Here is a 17,834-nt window from a genome sequence, read left to right as displayed (position 1 = left end):
ATATGTTATTTTTATTTTTGTTTACATTTTTTTTTTATGGGAAAAGGGGGGTGATTCAAACTTTTATTACTGAAGGGGTTAAATCACATTTACTATCTTTTATATATACTTTTTTTTAAACTTTTTTTAAAGTCTCCATAGGGGACTATTACATGCAATCCTTGGATTGCATACACTGTTCAATGCAATGCCATAGCATAGCATTGGTCAGTGTTATCGGTGCTCTGCTGCTCCAGCCTGGATCTCAGGCATGAAGCAATAGAATGCAGATCGGACAGCGGGGAGCAAGGTAAGGAGCCTCCCGCTGTCCTCTCAGCTGTTCCGGTTGACGCGATTTCACCGTGGCGGTCCTGAAAAGCCCACTGAGCTAACCGGTAACTGTTTTCTCCCATTTAAGACGCCGCAATCAACTTTGATCGCGGCGTCTAAAGGGTTAAAACCGGACATCAGTCCGATTGGCGATGCCCGGTATCAGCCACAAGTCCTGGTTGCTGATAGCAACTGGGACCTGCCGGGTTTGAAGCGCGCTCAGCTCCTGAGAGCCGGATGAGGACATAAATATACGGTCTGCGTCCTTAAGGGGTTAATATCTCATATTGAATAGAGAAACTAAACTACCACATTGACATAAATATTCATACCTTTCACTCAGGACTTGGTTAAAGCCTCTTTGGCAGAAATTACAGCCTCCAGTCTTCTTGGGGATGAGGCCACACGGTTCACACCTGGATATGGGAATTTTTCTTCTATGCAGATCATCTCAAGCTCCGTCATGTTGGAAGGGGACCAGGGCTCAAGTCCTGCAGGAACGCGTAGGAACTGAGTTCTTGCACTTTTTTCACAGCAGGAACATCATTCCAATTAGCAGGAGTCCTGCAGGACCAGCCCTTGAGTGGAAATCTTGGGTGAGTTCCTGCACTTTTTTTTTCCCCAGGACTTGAGCCCAGATGGGGACCATTGGTGGAAGCCATTTTCAGGTCTCCATAGATGTTTGGTTGGATATAATTAGGCAATCGGATCATAAGCATGATTGAGTTAATAGACCCTCTTACACCAATGGAGTGGGTCAAAACATTGGACTTAGAGGACCATCAATGGGTCAAGGTTTAGAAATTACAATAGGTCCCAGTAGAAGACAACTGGATTCCACCGCTTGCTAGGGTCAAGTCTTTAAATTTTATTAGAAACCCCTAAGCTGCCACCATCTTAGAAACCTTCGCTCTGAAGCAGAGAAGGTTCTCTCTCATAAGACGTCTGAATGGAAGGTAATTCAATAATCTCCAGCCAGTGAATTCTCTAACCGAATTGAGTAATGCAGCAATGAAAAACATTGGGTTGCAGAAAATTGTTATTGAGATAGATATGTGACTGCACGCCTCAAAGAACTCACTGATAGAGTAAAACTGATGGCCTAAAAAATGCAATATTACTATAACCAGGATATTATGATACAGTAAGATAAGATAAGGAGTGGTTCTATGAGTTATGTGCAGTACCAATGCTTTAGGCTCTATCAGGTCTGTCCACAGTATACACTAGGTTCCCCATAGGGGCTTATACAGATATCATGAGTCGCACCCCCAAAGGGGTGAAGGCAAAGTAGAAAAGAAATTAGAAGTAGATGGTTAGAGTGAGCTTTAAGTCCAAAACTCACTTGATATCATATCTTTACACCCATCAAGATCTCCCCTTATTGAAGATCTACAGTTTTTGGTAGAAGGTGTAGGGAATCCTTTAGAAACATCGCTTTGTAATTTAGCATCCAATGGAGTATGCCATCATTTGTTATGGTGGATCTATGCAGAAAAGACTTCCATATGAAAGTGAAGACATACAAGGGTACAGTAGAGACCAATGGAAGTCTATGGGTGCCCTATCATGGCTCTACTTGTCTGGTTTTACTCCGCCCCTAGACATCTTATCACCTATCCAAAGGATAGGGGATAAGATGTCAGAGCGCGGGGGATCCGCCGCTGGGGACCCCCGGGATCTACCATGCAGCACCAACCTTTAGCAGTTTCCAGAACGTCCCCTTCCGTAGGCTTGCATTGAGGGGGCAGAGCGTGACGTCACACGGGGGCGGAGCCGTGACGTCAATATGCTCCGTCCCCGTGATTGCCAGTAATCAGACCCGGAGCGAACACGGGTACTGATTCTAACGGGGTGCGGCGTGGAAGATCACGGGGGTCCCCAGCGGCGGGACCCCCCCCCCCCCCCCCCCGATTAGGCATCTTTTCCCCTATCCTTTGGATAGGGGATAAGATGTCTAAGTGCCAGAGTACCCCTTTAATGGAGGCTTAAAGCCCCCAATACACATACTCATTAGTAAATGTGCCCAACCTAGCAATTTCGGTGGGACCAGCCAACTTTTTAATGTGTATGGGGGGAGGCTCCCAACTCTCCAAAAAAATCAAATCAGGGGTGAGAAGGATCAGGCATACTAGATTTTAAGGGGTACTCCGCCTCTAGACATCTTATCTATAGGATAAGATGTCTGATCACGGGGGGTCCCGCAGCTTAGACCCCCCGCGATCTCTGTGCAGTACCCAACATTTCTTTAGAACACTGGGTGCGGGCAGCAGGGGCGGTGATGTCACGGGCACCCTCCCATAGACTTGCATTGAAGTGGCATGGTGTGACGTCATGAGGGGCGTGACTGTGACGTCACGACCCCCGTCGCCCGCTCCAAGCGTTCGGAACAAAATGTTCCGCATGCAGGGGCAGTGGAGTACCCCTTTAAACTGCCCAATTATTTTGTTCTCTGCTAAGCCCTCGTCAGCGTTGCCTAGAAGCAGCTTGCTCTTATCGGGATGCTGCAAAGTTGTCCTGTCCCCTTAGCAGGAAAACGCCCCCAAAGCATTATGTTTCCAGCTCCTTGTGTGACGGTGGGGATGGTGGTCTTGCTGTCCTAGTCCGTATTCCTCCTCCTTCAAATACGGCTAGCTGAGGAGGGGCCAAAGAGCTTGTCTAATCTGACCTCAACACTTTCACAAAGTTCTCTGAATTATTCAGATGTCCATTGGCAAACTTCAGACGGGCCTGCGCATGAGCTTTATTGAGCAGGGGCCGTGTTACCAATAGTTTTTGTTTTTGGTGACTATGGTCCCAGCTGCCTTGAGGTCATTGACAAGATCCTCCCGTGTAGTTCTGAGGTGATTCCTCGCCGTTCTCATGATCATTGAGGTGAGATCTTATATAAAGCCCCCAACCGAGGGATATTGATGGTAATTTTGTGTTTCTCCTTTGCGAATAATTACACCAACTGTTGTAAACTTCTCACCAAGCTGTTTGGCGATGGTCTTGTAGCCCATTCCAGCCTTGTGTAGGTCCATAACCTTGTCCCTGACATCCTTGGACAGCTCTTTGGTCTTGGTCATGTTGGAAAATTTGGAATCTGACCGATTGCTTCTCCGTACAGGTGTCTATTATATAGGTGACAAGCTGAGATTAGGAGTGTTCCCTTTAAGAGAGTGCTCCTAATCTCAGCTCATTATCTGTATACAAGACACCCATACTGATTAATAAGGGGTCAAATACTTAAAGGGGTACTCCAGTGGAAAACTTTTTTTCTTTAAACTGGTGCCAGAAAGTTTAACAGATTTGTAAATTACTTCTATTAAAAATTCTTAATCCTTTCAGTACTTATTAGCTGCTGAATACTACAGAGGAAATTCTTTTCTTTTTGGAACACAGACATCACGAGTACAGTGCTCTCTGCTGACATCTCTGCCCATTTTAGGAACTGTCCTGAGCAGCATATGTTTGCTATGGGGATTTTCTCCTACTCTGGACAGTTCTTAAAATGGACAGAGATGTCAGGAGAGAGCACTGTGCTCGTAATTCAGCAGAGAGCTCTGTGTTCCAAAAAGAAAAGAATTTCCTCTGTAGTATTCAGCAGCTAATAAGTACTGGAAGGATTGAGATTTTTTTAATAGAAGTAATTTACAAATCTGTTTAACTTTCTGGCACCAGTTGATAAAAAAAAAAAAAAAAAAAAAGTTTTCCACCGGAGTACCCCTTTAATTTATAACTTTTTAAAATACCTTTTCCAGGATTTTTTTTTTGTTATTCAGTCTTGCACCATCCAAATAAACCGACCAATAAAATTATAGACTGGTTATTTATTTTGTAAATGGCAAATGTACAACATTTTTTTTAAAATTCTTTCACTGTAAGTTGTACCGCCATCACCTTAAGGTGCCCATACATTTGTCGAAGAGGGATCAATGGGGATCAAATACATTTTTCTTTCACTGTAACTTTTTGCTACATTATTGTGATGGCAAAATATTAAATGAAATAGTTATTATTAAATTAATGGAAAAACATCTCACAGTCATCTCGTAGCTCGAGCTTTAGCCATGTATATTAAGCAGCCTGACGACACATGTGCCCTGGGTTGGGTATCAACAAGGGGCTTTGCCTTGGCCAAGGTGTTCATTAAAGGGGTATTCCAGGAAAAAACTTTTTATTAATATATATATATATACTGGCTCCAGAAAGTTAAGCAGATTTGTAAATTACTTCTATTAAAAAAAATCTTTATCCTTTCAATAATTATCAGCTGCTGAAGTTGAGTTGTTGTTTTCTCTCTGGCAACAATGCTCTCTTCTGACATCTCTGCTTGTCTCGGGAACTGCACAGAGTAGAAGAGATTTGCTATGGGGATTTGCTTCTAAATTGGAGACACGTGTCATCAGAGAGCACTTAGACAGAAAAGAACAACTCAACTTCAGCAGATCATAAGTACTGAAAGGATTAAGATATTTTTTTTATTTATAGAAGTCATTTACAAATATGTTTAACTTTCTGGAGCCAGTTGATATATAAAAAAAAGTTTTTTTCCTGGATAACCCCTTTTGCCCGAGAAGAACAAGAGGCTACCTATGACTCTGGGTATATTGGGAGTTGTCGTTCCAAAGCAGACTGACAGCAACAACTTGCACACTGCCTTCCTATCCTATTCCGCTGTTTTTGTTTTGTTTTTCAGCCAGACGGTGGTACCACGTATATATATGATTCTCTTCTTTCTGTAAATAATTCCAGAACAGATATGAGATGTTTCTATGAGCTGCCACTGGGTGGTATATAAACACCTTATTGTTTCACATTGACAGTAATTAGAGGCAACGGCAGTGCCAAGCAGCACACGTTCCCTGCTCGGGCAAACGGGCTGAGTCACTTATTAAAAATTTCGGATTATAAATACTAATTATGAACTTAAATGGGCTGTTTCCAGAGCGAGCAGCAAGAAGCTGTTCCATTGATTGTTTAACACACACAGCGTCTTCTATGGAAAAACATTAATCACACAGCTGTTCCAACACAATGCCTTCCATTGTTCAGAGCTGCCAACTATTCCTGTTCCCCTACCGGTGCCTACATACATGTGACCTAGGCCTAAATGTCCCTCACCACTCCACAGAGACATTCGGATTACATGTTTCCGTAAGGCACACTTGCAGCATCACAAAAAATGTGACCTGGTCCTCTCCATGATTCACAGCTGTTTCTTATTGTTAACTGTTCTTATTCTTATCTGTTTGCCAGTAGTGCTCTCAGAGGAACTTCCTGTCCCTTACTTTTCCGGCCAATGACAGGACAGAAATGCTTCACAACCCATCCACTCTGCTACGCCTTAACATAGCACTGGATAAAAAGCTGACATAGTGCTTGGGGTTTTATTTTGTGGTGTTCTGGTGCGGAACACTCCTATCAACCTGCCCTGTCAGGTGAATGTCATTTTGTAGTGTCTGAGCACTGTAGCCAATCAGGGCCTCCTGCCCTGCTCTACCCAGGTGTAGACGGAGAGGAGCCAATTAGCTGTTTCCATTCAGAGGAAAGTGAAGCATCTCTGCTGCATGCCTGCCCCGCACCCCTATTGGGAACAGATTCTATGTCTACTTCTTTGTCTACCAATTTTTAAGAGACTGACCACCCCCATATGAATTCCTGCCACCCAGATCCTCCTCCAGTCAAGTCTGTCCACGTCAAGTTGAGACCAAGTTAAGTCAAGTACCAAATGGATAACATGAGCGAAGGCCTCCGGCAGCTCAGGTCCAATTAAGTTCTCCCAGGCAGGTAAGCCCTAACCCTGGAAACCACTTTGTAGAAAGTCTAGGCCTATGGCAGCTCTTCTGTCTTTAAGTCTATATCTTCTAAGCTTTCTTCAATCAAGTCTAAAGTCTAGTCAAGCTCATCTTAGTCCAGTCAACAAGTCAGTTAGTCCAGTTCAGACCAGTCTCAGACAAATATAAATCTCAAATTAATCTGCAAGGACTACAAGTCCCATAGTGCCCAGAAGGAAGTGTTGCTCTTTGTTGCATTCTTCAGTGAATATTGCACAAAAGTGAACTGTTCCTGTCTGTATAACATTGCAAATTCCTAAAGTAGTATTTGAGGTATTTCTTCGCCCCTCACCTGGCACAGGCAACTACTTATCCTTGGTAGTGTGGTGGTTAACACTCTTGGCGTCACAAACGCTAGTTTACCTACTTGATACACCCAGTTGGTCATCACTTTACAGTGCATGGGGGGGGGAGGGGAGGTTATTAATATACCAGGTTTTTCCAGAAATAGACAGGAGCAATATCACAGCTAGGAAGAGATTCCATTCTAAAAGCATCCCTGGTCCAAGCAGTGAACTGCTGATAATGATGATAACTTAAGAACAGCAGAGAGAATCATAGCAAAGAATGGGTTACATCAGAAAAGCAGGCTTAGTCCAAGAAGTCAACAGCTATGGTCTAAGCAGTCGACTGCTGATAAAGCTGACAGGCTAAAGTGAGGAGGAGGGGTTATTACATTCATGAGGTAGCATTGTGTACATTGTAAGATGTTGAACATAGGCATTTACAGGGACAGTTACCCCGAAGTAATTAAAGTTTGATAAGAACAAGGGAGCCTTAATTTTACCTTTCAGGCACAGTATTGACCCACTGAAGCACAGAGTAGGCCCTCCATCAAAGGATTTATGTGTACCAGTGTTTCCAAACCAGTGCGCGTCCGGCTGTTGTGGAACGACAACCCATGCTGGGAGTTGTAGCTTTACAACAGCTGGAGGCACACTAGTTGGAAAAAATTGATGTCCGAGCTTTCTCCCTTGGACAACACCTGCTAAGCTCCACCTCCGCTTCCTGTTTTCCATATTGGTCTCTTTGTTGCTAGAGATAGAATTCTCCTAACAACAGGCAGACAGCAGATTGCAGGTTAGTGAGACACCTAGTCACCAAGAATTCACAGCTTTATTTTCTGGGGTAAAGAGCCATTTTTGGTTAAAACAGCACAGAGGAAAGTTGTTTGAAACAACCGTGACCATTTTAGCTCCCCCCCCCCCCCCCCACATATCACCCCATCAATAAAAACACTGAGGTTGTGTTATGTGAATCCCACGTAACCACAGGTTGTATAACTAATGCTAAATGACGTCTATTATAAAAATTCAAATAAATTATTATGGAATATGTAGGACCATGAGCTCTGGTTGACTTGACATGTCCATTGCATTACACAGCTGATTTCAACGAAAACTGTGTCATCTCGACTGTGGGGGCGCTGCGGGGTTCCTGAATACTTGATGATGGCCTTTACTACAAATTACAGCTGATTGTTCTGTGTCACCTAGTTATCAGCTTCTCATCAGAAGACGCCTCTAACAAAGAACAACCGGTGGGAGGAAGCCATGACTAAAAGAAAGTGTCTCCTCATCTTCAGCTATCGGGAAGAAGGTCTGATGGACAACCCAACCAGCAGAATTCCGAAAAGCATGTAGCCTTTTAAAGGAAAATGTGTCTATCCCATCTTATGTCTTCACAACAGGTAACAGGAAAGTGGCAACTCACCGGTACAAGGCGAACAGACTTCTTTATTCTTTAAAATAGATACATGGTGCAAAAACAGTCATGTCTGAAAATCGGTAAGGGAAAGACGCTTCATATCTTCAAACAGCAGACAACAGGTAACGCCGCTTCACACAACACGTGTGCTTCTATAGACCTGTCTGTGAAACGGCGTTACGTGTTGTCTGCTGTTTGAATATATGAAGCGTCTATTTTAAAGAATAAAGAAGTCTGTCTGCCTCGTACCGGTGAGTTGCCGCTTTCCTGTTACCTGTTGCTACTACCGCGTTTCTCCGAAAATAAGACCGGAGCTTATATTAATTTTAGTCACAAAAAACACACTAGGGCTTATTTTCAGGGTAAGGCTCAGGGTATTTATTTATGGTATGTACCTTGAACAACATGGGGGGCTGTAGCAGTGTGGAGGATGCCACCCCCCCCCATCTTCCACACTGCTACAGCCCCCCATCCTCCACACTGCTACAGCCCCCCATCTTCCACACTGCTACAGCCCCCCATCCTCCACACTCCTTCAGCCCCCCATCCTCCCCTTCCCCCGTCGTCCTTCACACTCCTACAGTGCCCCCCACCCCTCTGCCATAATAAACTACAGTACACATTTCATCCCCAGCGTAGACCAGCACTTCCCCACCTTCATACGGTAGCGTCCGCAGCTTATACTGTACTGTACGGAAGCTGCAGCTCTCGGCGGCGGCGGGATCTCCTTCTGTTGCTTAGCAGCCGGGGGCAGGACACGCCCGTGACGTCGGCCGTGCATACACGCGGACATTTTAAAGCGACAATGTCCCTGCCCCGGCTCAATTACGGTAACTTGCCGCGGGTCTGCGGCATTACTGGCGGCCGCGGTCCGAATCTGGACCGCGGTCCACCAGTTGATTACCCCTGGCCTAGGTCTTATTTTCGGGGTAGGGCTTATGTTGCAGCCCACTCTGATAATCCTGCTAGGGCTTACTTTCAGAGTAGGGTTTATTTTCGGGGAAACACTGGACTTGTCTTCACAATAAGCGGAGCACCACCGAGGGACCTGCAGTGCACACATATCATAGGGCTATTGGGTTGTGCCGACTCTGTTCTCTTTTATTAATAGACCATCTTAAGTCTTCTCTACATGGACCTCTCCTACTGTTAGTGAATCCTTAAAGGGGTACTTTGTTGCTCAGTGTTTGGAACAAACTGTTCCGAACGCTGGAGCCGGCGCCGGGAGCTCGTAACGTCATAGCCCCGCCCCATATGCCATCACGCCCTGCCCCCTCAATGCAAGTCTATGGGAGGGGGCGTGACAGCTGTCACGCCCCCTCCCATAGACTTGCATTGAGGGGGCAGGGCGTGATGGCATATGGGGCGGGGCTATGACGTTACGAGCTCCCGGCGCCAGCTCCAGCGTTCCAAACACTGAGCAGCAGCGTACCCCTTTAAGCAAATTGGGTGTGCACAGGATGCAAACACCATCATACGTGCTGTAATACAATTTAAAGGGTTTATCCAGGAAAAAAAAACTTTATCTAATGCTTTGTATCTAATGCTTTTACTACAGTATATATCTAATGCTTTTCATATGTATGTTTTTATATCAACTGGCTCCAGAAAGTTAAACAGATTTGTAAATTACTTCTATTAAAAAAAAATCTTAATCCTTTCAGTACTTATGAGCTGCTGGAGTTGAATTGTTCTTTTCTGTCTAAGTGCTCTCTGATGACACCTTCCTGACACAGACAGTTCCTGACACAGACAGAAGAGTCAGTAGAGAGCACGGTGGTCAGACTGGAAAGAACTACACAACCTCCTGTGGAGCATACAGCAGCTGATAAGTACTGGAAGGATTAAGATTTTTAAATAGAAGTGAGTTACAAATCTGTTCAACTTTCTGACACCAGTTGATGTGAAAACATTTTTTTCCACTGGAGTATCCCTTTAACATATTTTTACCCTAAAACCAATATCAGTATTATTATTTTTATGCAGTCATTCTGGGCCCATGTGAACATTTGTGTATCTATATATAAAATATTACAATATTTGTCGTGACATTGGAGGAAATGATATTGGGGCAATGGTGAATGGACAGTGAATATAATCCTAATTTTAAGACGTAGACAGGGATCTGATTTTATTATGCGCATACGCTTAGCATATTATTGAACAGGACAATACGCTATCTTTCCGCGCAGCCACGGTGGGGGCTGATAGTTTTTCATTAATTAGATTTGACTTTGGAAAGTGAATAAATTACCTTCCCCAGGCTGAGAGAGCTTTAAAGAGAAAAAATAATGAGTTTACAGAGACTCTTTTATATTTCATGTCGAAGTTTTTTTTTTGTTTTTCACAAAGGAGGCGGACATTTTGTTGACTTAATATTCAGGTTAACACCTAAAGGACTGCCAATATGTCAATTTACAGTATTCACTAAGGGGTTTTCATCTAACGCTCTGTATACAGCGCTCATTTGAATGCCGACCACTCCCTGGCCACTTTATTAGGTACACCTTGCTAGTAGTGTTGAGCGGCATAGGCCATATTCGAATTCGCGAATATTCGCGAATATATGAACGCATATTCGAAATATTCGCGAATATTCGCATATTCTCATTTTATTTTCGCGTATGCGAATATCCACGTATGCGAAAATTAACATATGCAAGAATTTGCATATACAAAATTTAGCGTAAGTGACAATTCGCATATGCGAAAATTAGCATGTGCAAATTTTCGCATATGCGAAAATTCGCACGCCAGTCTCACACAGTAGTATTAGAGCCTTCTTACGCCACATAAGCTGGAAGCAGAGAGGGATGATCACTGTGATGTGTACTGTGGAAAAAAAAAAACGAATATTCGTAATTACGAATATATAACGCTATATTCGCGAATATGTGATATTCGCGAATAAAATTCGAATTGCGAATATTTGCGAGCAACACTACTTGCTAGTCCCAGGTTGGACCCCTTTATACATTCTAAAAGGTGCTGGAAAGTTCCTCAGAGATTGCCCTCCATACAGGCATGATGACATCACACAGTTCCTCCATATGGACATGATGACATCACACAGTTCCCCCATATGGACATGATGACATCACACAGTTCCTCCATATGGACATGATGACATCACACAGTTCCTCCATATGGACATGATGACATCACACAGTTCCTCCATATGGACATGATGACATCACACAGCTCCTCCATATGAACATGATGACATCACACAGTTAGGCTGGGTCCACACTACGTTTTGTCCCATACGGGAGTGCATACGGCAGGGGGGAGCTAAAAGCTCGCGCTCCCGTATGTCACCGTATGCGCTCCCGTATGTCATTCATTTCAATGAGCCGACCGGAGTGAAACGTTCGGTCCGGTCGGCTCATTTTTGCGCCGTATGCGCTTTTACAACCGGACCTAAAACCGTGGTTGACCACAGTTTTAGGTCCGGTTGTAAAAGCGCATACGGCGCAAAAATGAGCCGACCGGACCGAACGTTTCACTCCGGTCGGCTCATTGAAATGAATGACATACGGGAGCGCATACGGTGACATACGGGAGCGCGAGCTTTTAGCTCCCCCCTGCCGTATGCGCTCCCGTATGGGACAAAACGTAGTGTGGACCCAGCCTTACCCCATATGGACATGATGACATCACACAGTTGCTGTAGATTTGTCAGATCCATGAAGAGAATCTCCGTTTCCACCACATCCCAGCGGTGATCTATTAGATGAGATCTGGTGACTGTGGAGGCCATTGGAGTCATGTGACCTCATTGACCTTAATTGTAAGCGCTGCGGAATCTGTAGGCACTATATAAATAAATAAATACATTGTCCTGTATGGGATGATGTCATGTGACATGGGGCATTATCCTGCTGGAAGTATCATCAGAAGATCAGTCCACTGTGGTCATAAAGGGATGGACATGGTCAGTAACAATACTCAGGGAGACTGTGGTGTTTATACCAGGATCAATTGGTACTAAGAGGCCCAAAATGTCCCCCACACCATTACACCCCCACCAGCCTGAACCACTGATACAAGGCAGGATGGATCCATGCTTTCATGTTGTTTATGCCAAATTCTGACCCTGCCCTCTGAATGTCGCATCAGACCAGATAACGTTCTTCCAGTCTTCCATTGTCAAATTATGGTGAGCATGCGTGAATTGCATCCTCAGTTTCCTGTTCTTAGCTGACAGGAGTGGATTCTGGTGCGGTCTTCAGCTGCTGTAGCCCATCTGCTTTAAGGTTAGATGTGTTGTGTGTTCAGAGTTGGTATTCTGCAGACCTTTATTATTGCAAGTGGTTATTTGAGTTACTCTGGCAATTCTGCCATCTCAAATCAGTCTGCCCATTCCCCTCTGACATCAAAAAGGCATTTTCATCCACACAGCTGAAGTCATCAGGAGTCCAGGCATAACTTTTTTTTATCTCTATAGTATTTTACAACAGCAAGATATAAGCTTTTTTTTTGTTATAACGAATGAGTCTCAAGTGCCTATTGGCATTCCCCAGCATGGCAAGTGCCCAGGGTTACCCGGGCCTTCTCCCCTTATCCTGTTGGCGGTGAATAAGTGAGGATGGCAAACTCTGGGCTTTTACCATGATTAAAGGGGTACTCCGCTGCTTAGCGTTTGGAACAAAATGTTCTGAACACTTAGAGCCGACGTTGGGAGCTCTTAACGTCATAGCCCCACCCCCTCATGATGTCACGCCCCGCCCCCCTCAGTGCAAGTCTATGGGAGGGGGTGTGACAGCGTCACGCCCCCTCCCATAGACTTGCATTGAGGGGGCAGGGTGTGACGGCATGAGGGGGCAGGGCTATGACATTTCAGAGCTCCCGCCGCCTTCTCTAAGCATTCGGAACATTTTGTTCCAAACGCTGAGCAGCGGAGTACTCCTTTAACTTAGGAGGGACATATTCAAGATAAACCTTGACACGCAGGGCAAGTCTTGCAGTCTTAGACAGGAGTCCCTGCTCCTGTTAGTAAGCAATTTGGCAAAAAAAAATTCCATATATTTGGATTTGGATTAATCTAAGTTTTTTGGGAGTTCGTTTAATTTGATTTAAAGCGATTCACTCATCCCTAGTCTTTCATTACTTTTTATAGGACATATCTTACAAAGTAAAGTAAAAGTTTAAAAAAAAGTGGAATAAAAAATAAATTAAAAAAATATATAAAAAAAAAAACAGATTCAATCATAGACAAAATAAAAAGAAAGATTTACAGATACATTTTTATTTGTCCCAAAAAGGATGCAGTTTAATTCAAAATATCTTGTGCCTACAGTCATTTATGAAGCAGCAGGATGGGAGGGGGGGGGGGAGAAAGTCGCTCCCCGCCGGGTTCATCACCGAGCAGTTTAACAATGTTGTAATAGATTTGGAAAGAGAAATTTACAGCCGCATTAAAGTCAATGGTCTGTTGTAATGTCTGCTGTCAGCATATGAGCATCCCAGAACCACTGACCCCTTCCAGCAAATCTCTGCTGAATCCACTGTTGAGAATGGTAAAGTGTGCCTCCAGCTTTAGCAATATATTAACATGCCAGAAGATAGCTTTAGGGGATACAGAGGTAGCAGTCAAACATGGAACCTGGTGCTTGAGGAAGCCCCAAAGATCTCCTCTACATGATAGGTGGTAGGTGTTGATTAAAGTTTTCCAAACCCGGATTCGATCAGAACTTGAGGGGAACTGCGGTTTGCCGAACCTTCAAACACTGACAGGATTGGCTCGTGCCAACCTGGCGATGCCAGGGCTGAACTATGCTCGCAGCTGACAGCCACGAAGACAGCTTAGCCCAGCAAGAAAGGAGTTAATTAGTGATGCTAAGCAACTCTAGTTAACTCCTTGGGGGTGTATATATTATACAGCCACCTATCTGGCTGTAGAATGTCTACAGTAAAGAGAGTGAAACTTCTTGGTAGCACTCAGTATTTTACACAAATCTCAAATTCTGTCTGGTTACTGAGAGGACTTAGCTCATGGATGTCTCGCATGGCCACAAATAACATCACAGATTTAAAGGGGTGTTCCATTAGGAAGAAAGAATTACCAATCTATCGATGAGTGTTTCAGGGTCCTTGCTGCTTATTATTACGGAACAGGATGTTGGCTGGCTTGGATAACAATACCCAGTCATGTTTCAAGACTCATAGAGGGAATGTATTATCTGTGCAGCACACATTAACTCTTTTGTCGAATCCGCTGGTTTGCTCTTACATCTTGCTGGGCTGAGCGCAATGAAGACACCAACGCCAAGTTACGGACAATGGTAGCTTTACTGAGGGTAGTCAGTTGGTACAGTCTATGCAGTACAGCCAGGGCCCAAGGAGGTGACCAGTGACACAGAGGCCTCGCAGGTTTGATGTGACTTGTAGACGGGAGAATTAGTGCAGGCCACGCTGGGTAGACAGATGACTTGACTGACTTGTGACTGACAGGATGGTGACTTTAGCTTACTTTCACTTGACTTGTCGCCGCAGGACTTGGCTTGTGGCTTCCAATACTCCAGACACACACACTAGGCATGACTGACCTCAGCAAAGACTTGGTGCAAAAGAGACAGAAGCTAGCTCCTCCTCCAGGCTTTTATGGGGGAGACTAGCAGGGAGCCCATAGGGCACCTTTGGGGTCAGCTGGTCACTGGTACCTCCTTGGTAACAATCACATGGTACATTTTATTAAAGGCATAACACATCTTTTAATATACAACATATATACAAATGGGGAAACAACTATAGGGAGCCCTGGGGACACTGAGGGACACTGCCTGACAGGGCCACCACATACCTAAAAACTGTGATAAGTTTTTCTATACCAATTAAATGTAGCACAATATGAAACGTCGGCTAGGGTTAAATGTCGCCTATAATTCACAGTAAAGCATGGAGCGACAGAGCCCCCCCCCGCTTCCTTCCTGTCTTGTACCGCCATGTAGCAATCAGAGTCTGATTAAGCGACGATAAGTGAATTCCCCTCGGGTGAAGAGAAGACGCCATTAGACAAAGGTTGTGTAATTCGGGCAGATTAATCGTACACACCAGACCATTGCCTTCAGTGCAGGTGACGGGGAGGAAGATGTAACAGTTCATTACATGAGACACAAACCTCATAGACCTGTTAAGGAAACTTGTAAGGCGAACAGAAGATGATTCAAGGGTGATATCACCGCCACCTCTTCTTTGTCTTATTTCCTTGGGGACTGGTGACGCTGTGGCTCACATTCCTTCCTTAATATGAATAACCATGTATTTTCTGTATACAACATTAGCTATTCAGGGGTGTAACAAGGCTCTATTGGTGGGCCCCATTCTATCATGGCCCTATTGACTTTAAAGACCCAAACATAATCAAAAAGTGACTATTTGGAGGACTTCCAACACATTTATATTGCGTGGTCTGCTTCACTTTTAAGTATACATGAGGTAAATGGCCCGAATGTAGTTACTTTTTGACTATGTTTGGGTCACTAAAGGGAATAGGGCTCTGCCAGTCATGGTGAGCCAAATCATGAGGTAAAGGGTCCCCTTTTTATGGAGCCATGTGCATCAAGCCCAAGAATACATTCCGTACCTCCTAACCAGTTAATTTTTTTATGGGATTGTCCCTTGAAATGGATGCCCCAGAGGAAGGTGCATATACAAATAGGCCCAATATGGGCTTTCTGGGGTGTTTTATGGGTGTTTCTAATTGCACTTCGTAAAAACAAAACCCCTCCCCAAAAAAGCAGCATTTTTTGGATTTCCCGCCACAAATAATATTTCTTTTGGTTGTGTCGTACATTTTAGGCCAACAGAAAGGTGTTGTTATAAAGTAAAATTGGTTTTACAAAAAACGAGCCCTCATATAGCTCTTTGGATGGAAAAATAAAAGGTGAGGAGGAAAAAAATAAAGATAATGAAAACAGGGCCCTTGCTTTGTACACTGCGGGTCTGGGATGCTACCTGCCGCTAATGGCAAACATCAGAAATTGGGCTGATCTCCACCATTAACCTTTCAAATGCCGTGATCAACACTGATCATGGCATCTAAAGCATTAGGGAAGCTTTGTGAGACTCATCTGACTGCCTACAGCATGAATGAGGAGATCAGATGAGTCAAGATGGCGGCCAGAGGTCCCTTTACCTGCCCTTACCGATCCAGTTGTATGGTCTGCCTACAAGTAGATCGCTAATATCACTGATCAGTGCTTCGCCATTGCATAGCACTGAGCAGGAATAACAATTGAAAGATTGCTATAAATAGTCCCCTGTGGGGGACTAAATAAAAAATAAATAAAAGAGCAATACAAAGTTTTTAGAAATGTGAATAGGCCCCTATTGGTATCGCAGCATGCGGAAATGTCAGAACTATTAAAATATAATGTTAATGATCCAATATTGTCTACATTTGGCCACATTCCATGACAGAAAAAAATGGAATAAAAAGTGCTTAAAAAGTCACATAAAAGCATAAAAGCAAAAGTGGTACCGATAAAAAAAAAATACAGATCACAGCGCAAAAAATGATCACTTTGACAGCCCTGTGAATGGAAAAGTAAGAAATTGGGGGGACAGAATAGGGACATTATTAGCAGTGTTATTTTGTTTAAAAAAAAAGAAGTTAGACTTTTTTGAAAAGCAGTACAGTAATAAAAAAATAAAAAAAAGTATAATTTAAATTGTATTGACTCACAGAGAGCGTGTCAGTTTTACCGTAAATTGCACTTTGTAAAAACAAAGGGGCATTACAAGGAACATTTGGTTGTGCAAAAAACAAGAGTTATGGCTCCTAAAAGGCGAGAAGGAACAAACGCAAACATGAGAATGGACTGTGTCCTTCAGAGGTTAAATGTCAGTGTCCAGAGTTCTGACCATTCTTCTCTGTTGCTAGACATCTTGGGGCAGATTTATCAAAACCTGTGTAAAGAAAGAGTGGTGCAGTTGCCCATAGCAACCAATCAGATCGCTTCTTTCATTTTTAAAGAGGCCTGTGAAAAATGAATGAAGAAATCTGATAGGTTGCTAGGGGCAACTGCACCACTCTTCACCTACACATGTTTTGATAACTTTCCCCCCCTTATCCCCTATCCAAAAGGATATGGGATAAGATGTCTGATTGTGGGGGTCCGGCCGCTGGGACCCTCCCGCTATCTCCGTGCAGACACCTGAACATTATGTTCAGAATGCTGGGTTTGGGAGGCCATAGTCCTGATGTCCCCTCCATTCATGTCTATGGGAGGGGGCGTGACTGCTGTCACGCCCTTCCCATAGGCTTGCATTGAGGGGCGGAGCCGTGAGGTCACACGGGGGCGGAGCCGTGACATCACACGCCGTCGGCCCTGTGTTTGCCGGTAATCAGACCCGGAGCGAACATGCTCCGGGGACTGATTATAAACGGGGTTCCGCGTGCAAGATCACGGGGGTCCCCAGCGGCGGGACTCCCGCGATCAGGCATCTTATCTCCTATCCTTTGGATAGGAGATAAGATATCTAAGCACCGGAGTGCCCCTTTAATCCTTATCCATTTGGCATATCCCTCCAGGAACATCAACCCTGTTATAAATCATCAGCAAAAAGACCAAGACCTTACCATCGAGACCTTCTGTACTATCACTAATAAGGATTTTACACAGAATGGGTCCCAGTCCAGATCCCTGAGGTTCCCACTGGAACCCATAAAGAATTAGATTCAGCACTCGGGTAAATAAATCATACAACAAATTAAACTCTATAAAATTCACAACCTAAAAATAAATCCACAAATATGGAAATGAGAACAAAACTGTGTAGCGTAAACCCGCGCTTCTTCCCGGGGACACGGCCATATGTTCCTTTCATGTATATATTTTACATTTCAAAGTAAGTCATTAGTAATGTTCATTTCATGTACTTCATGTGATGTATGGAGAAGCCGTGAACAATGAAAAGGCAATTTACAACCAAATCATAAAAGAATTGTCATGGAACGGGAAGACGTATCATTCGTGGGTAATATGAGTAATGATG

This window comes from Hyla sarda, chromosome 4, assembly GCF_029499605.1.
Source record: "Hyla sarda isolate aHylSar1 chromosome 4, aHylSar1.hap1, whole genome shotgun sequence".
NCBI lineage: Eukaryota > Metazoa > Chordata > Amphibia > Anura > Hylidae > Hyla > Hyla sarda.
Note: the sequence above shows the minus strand (reverse complement) of the source record.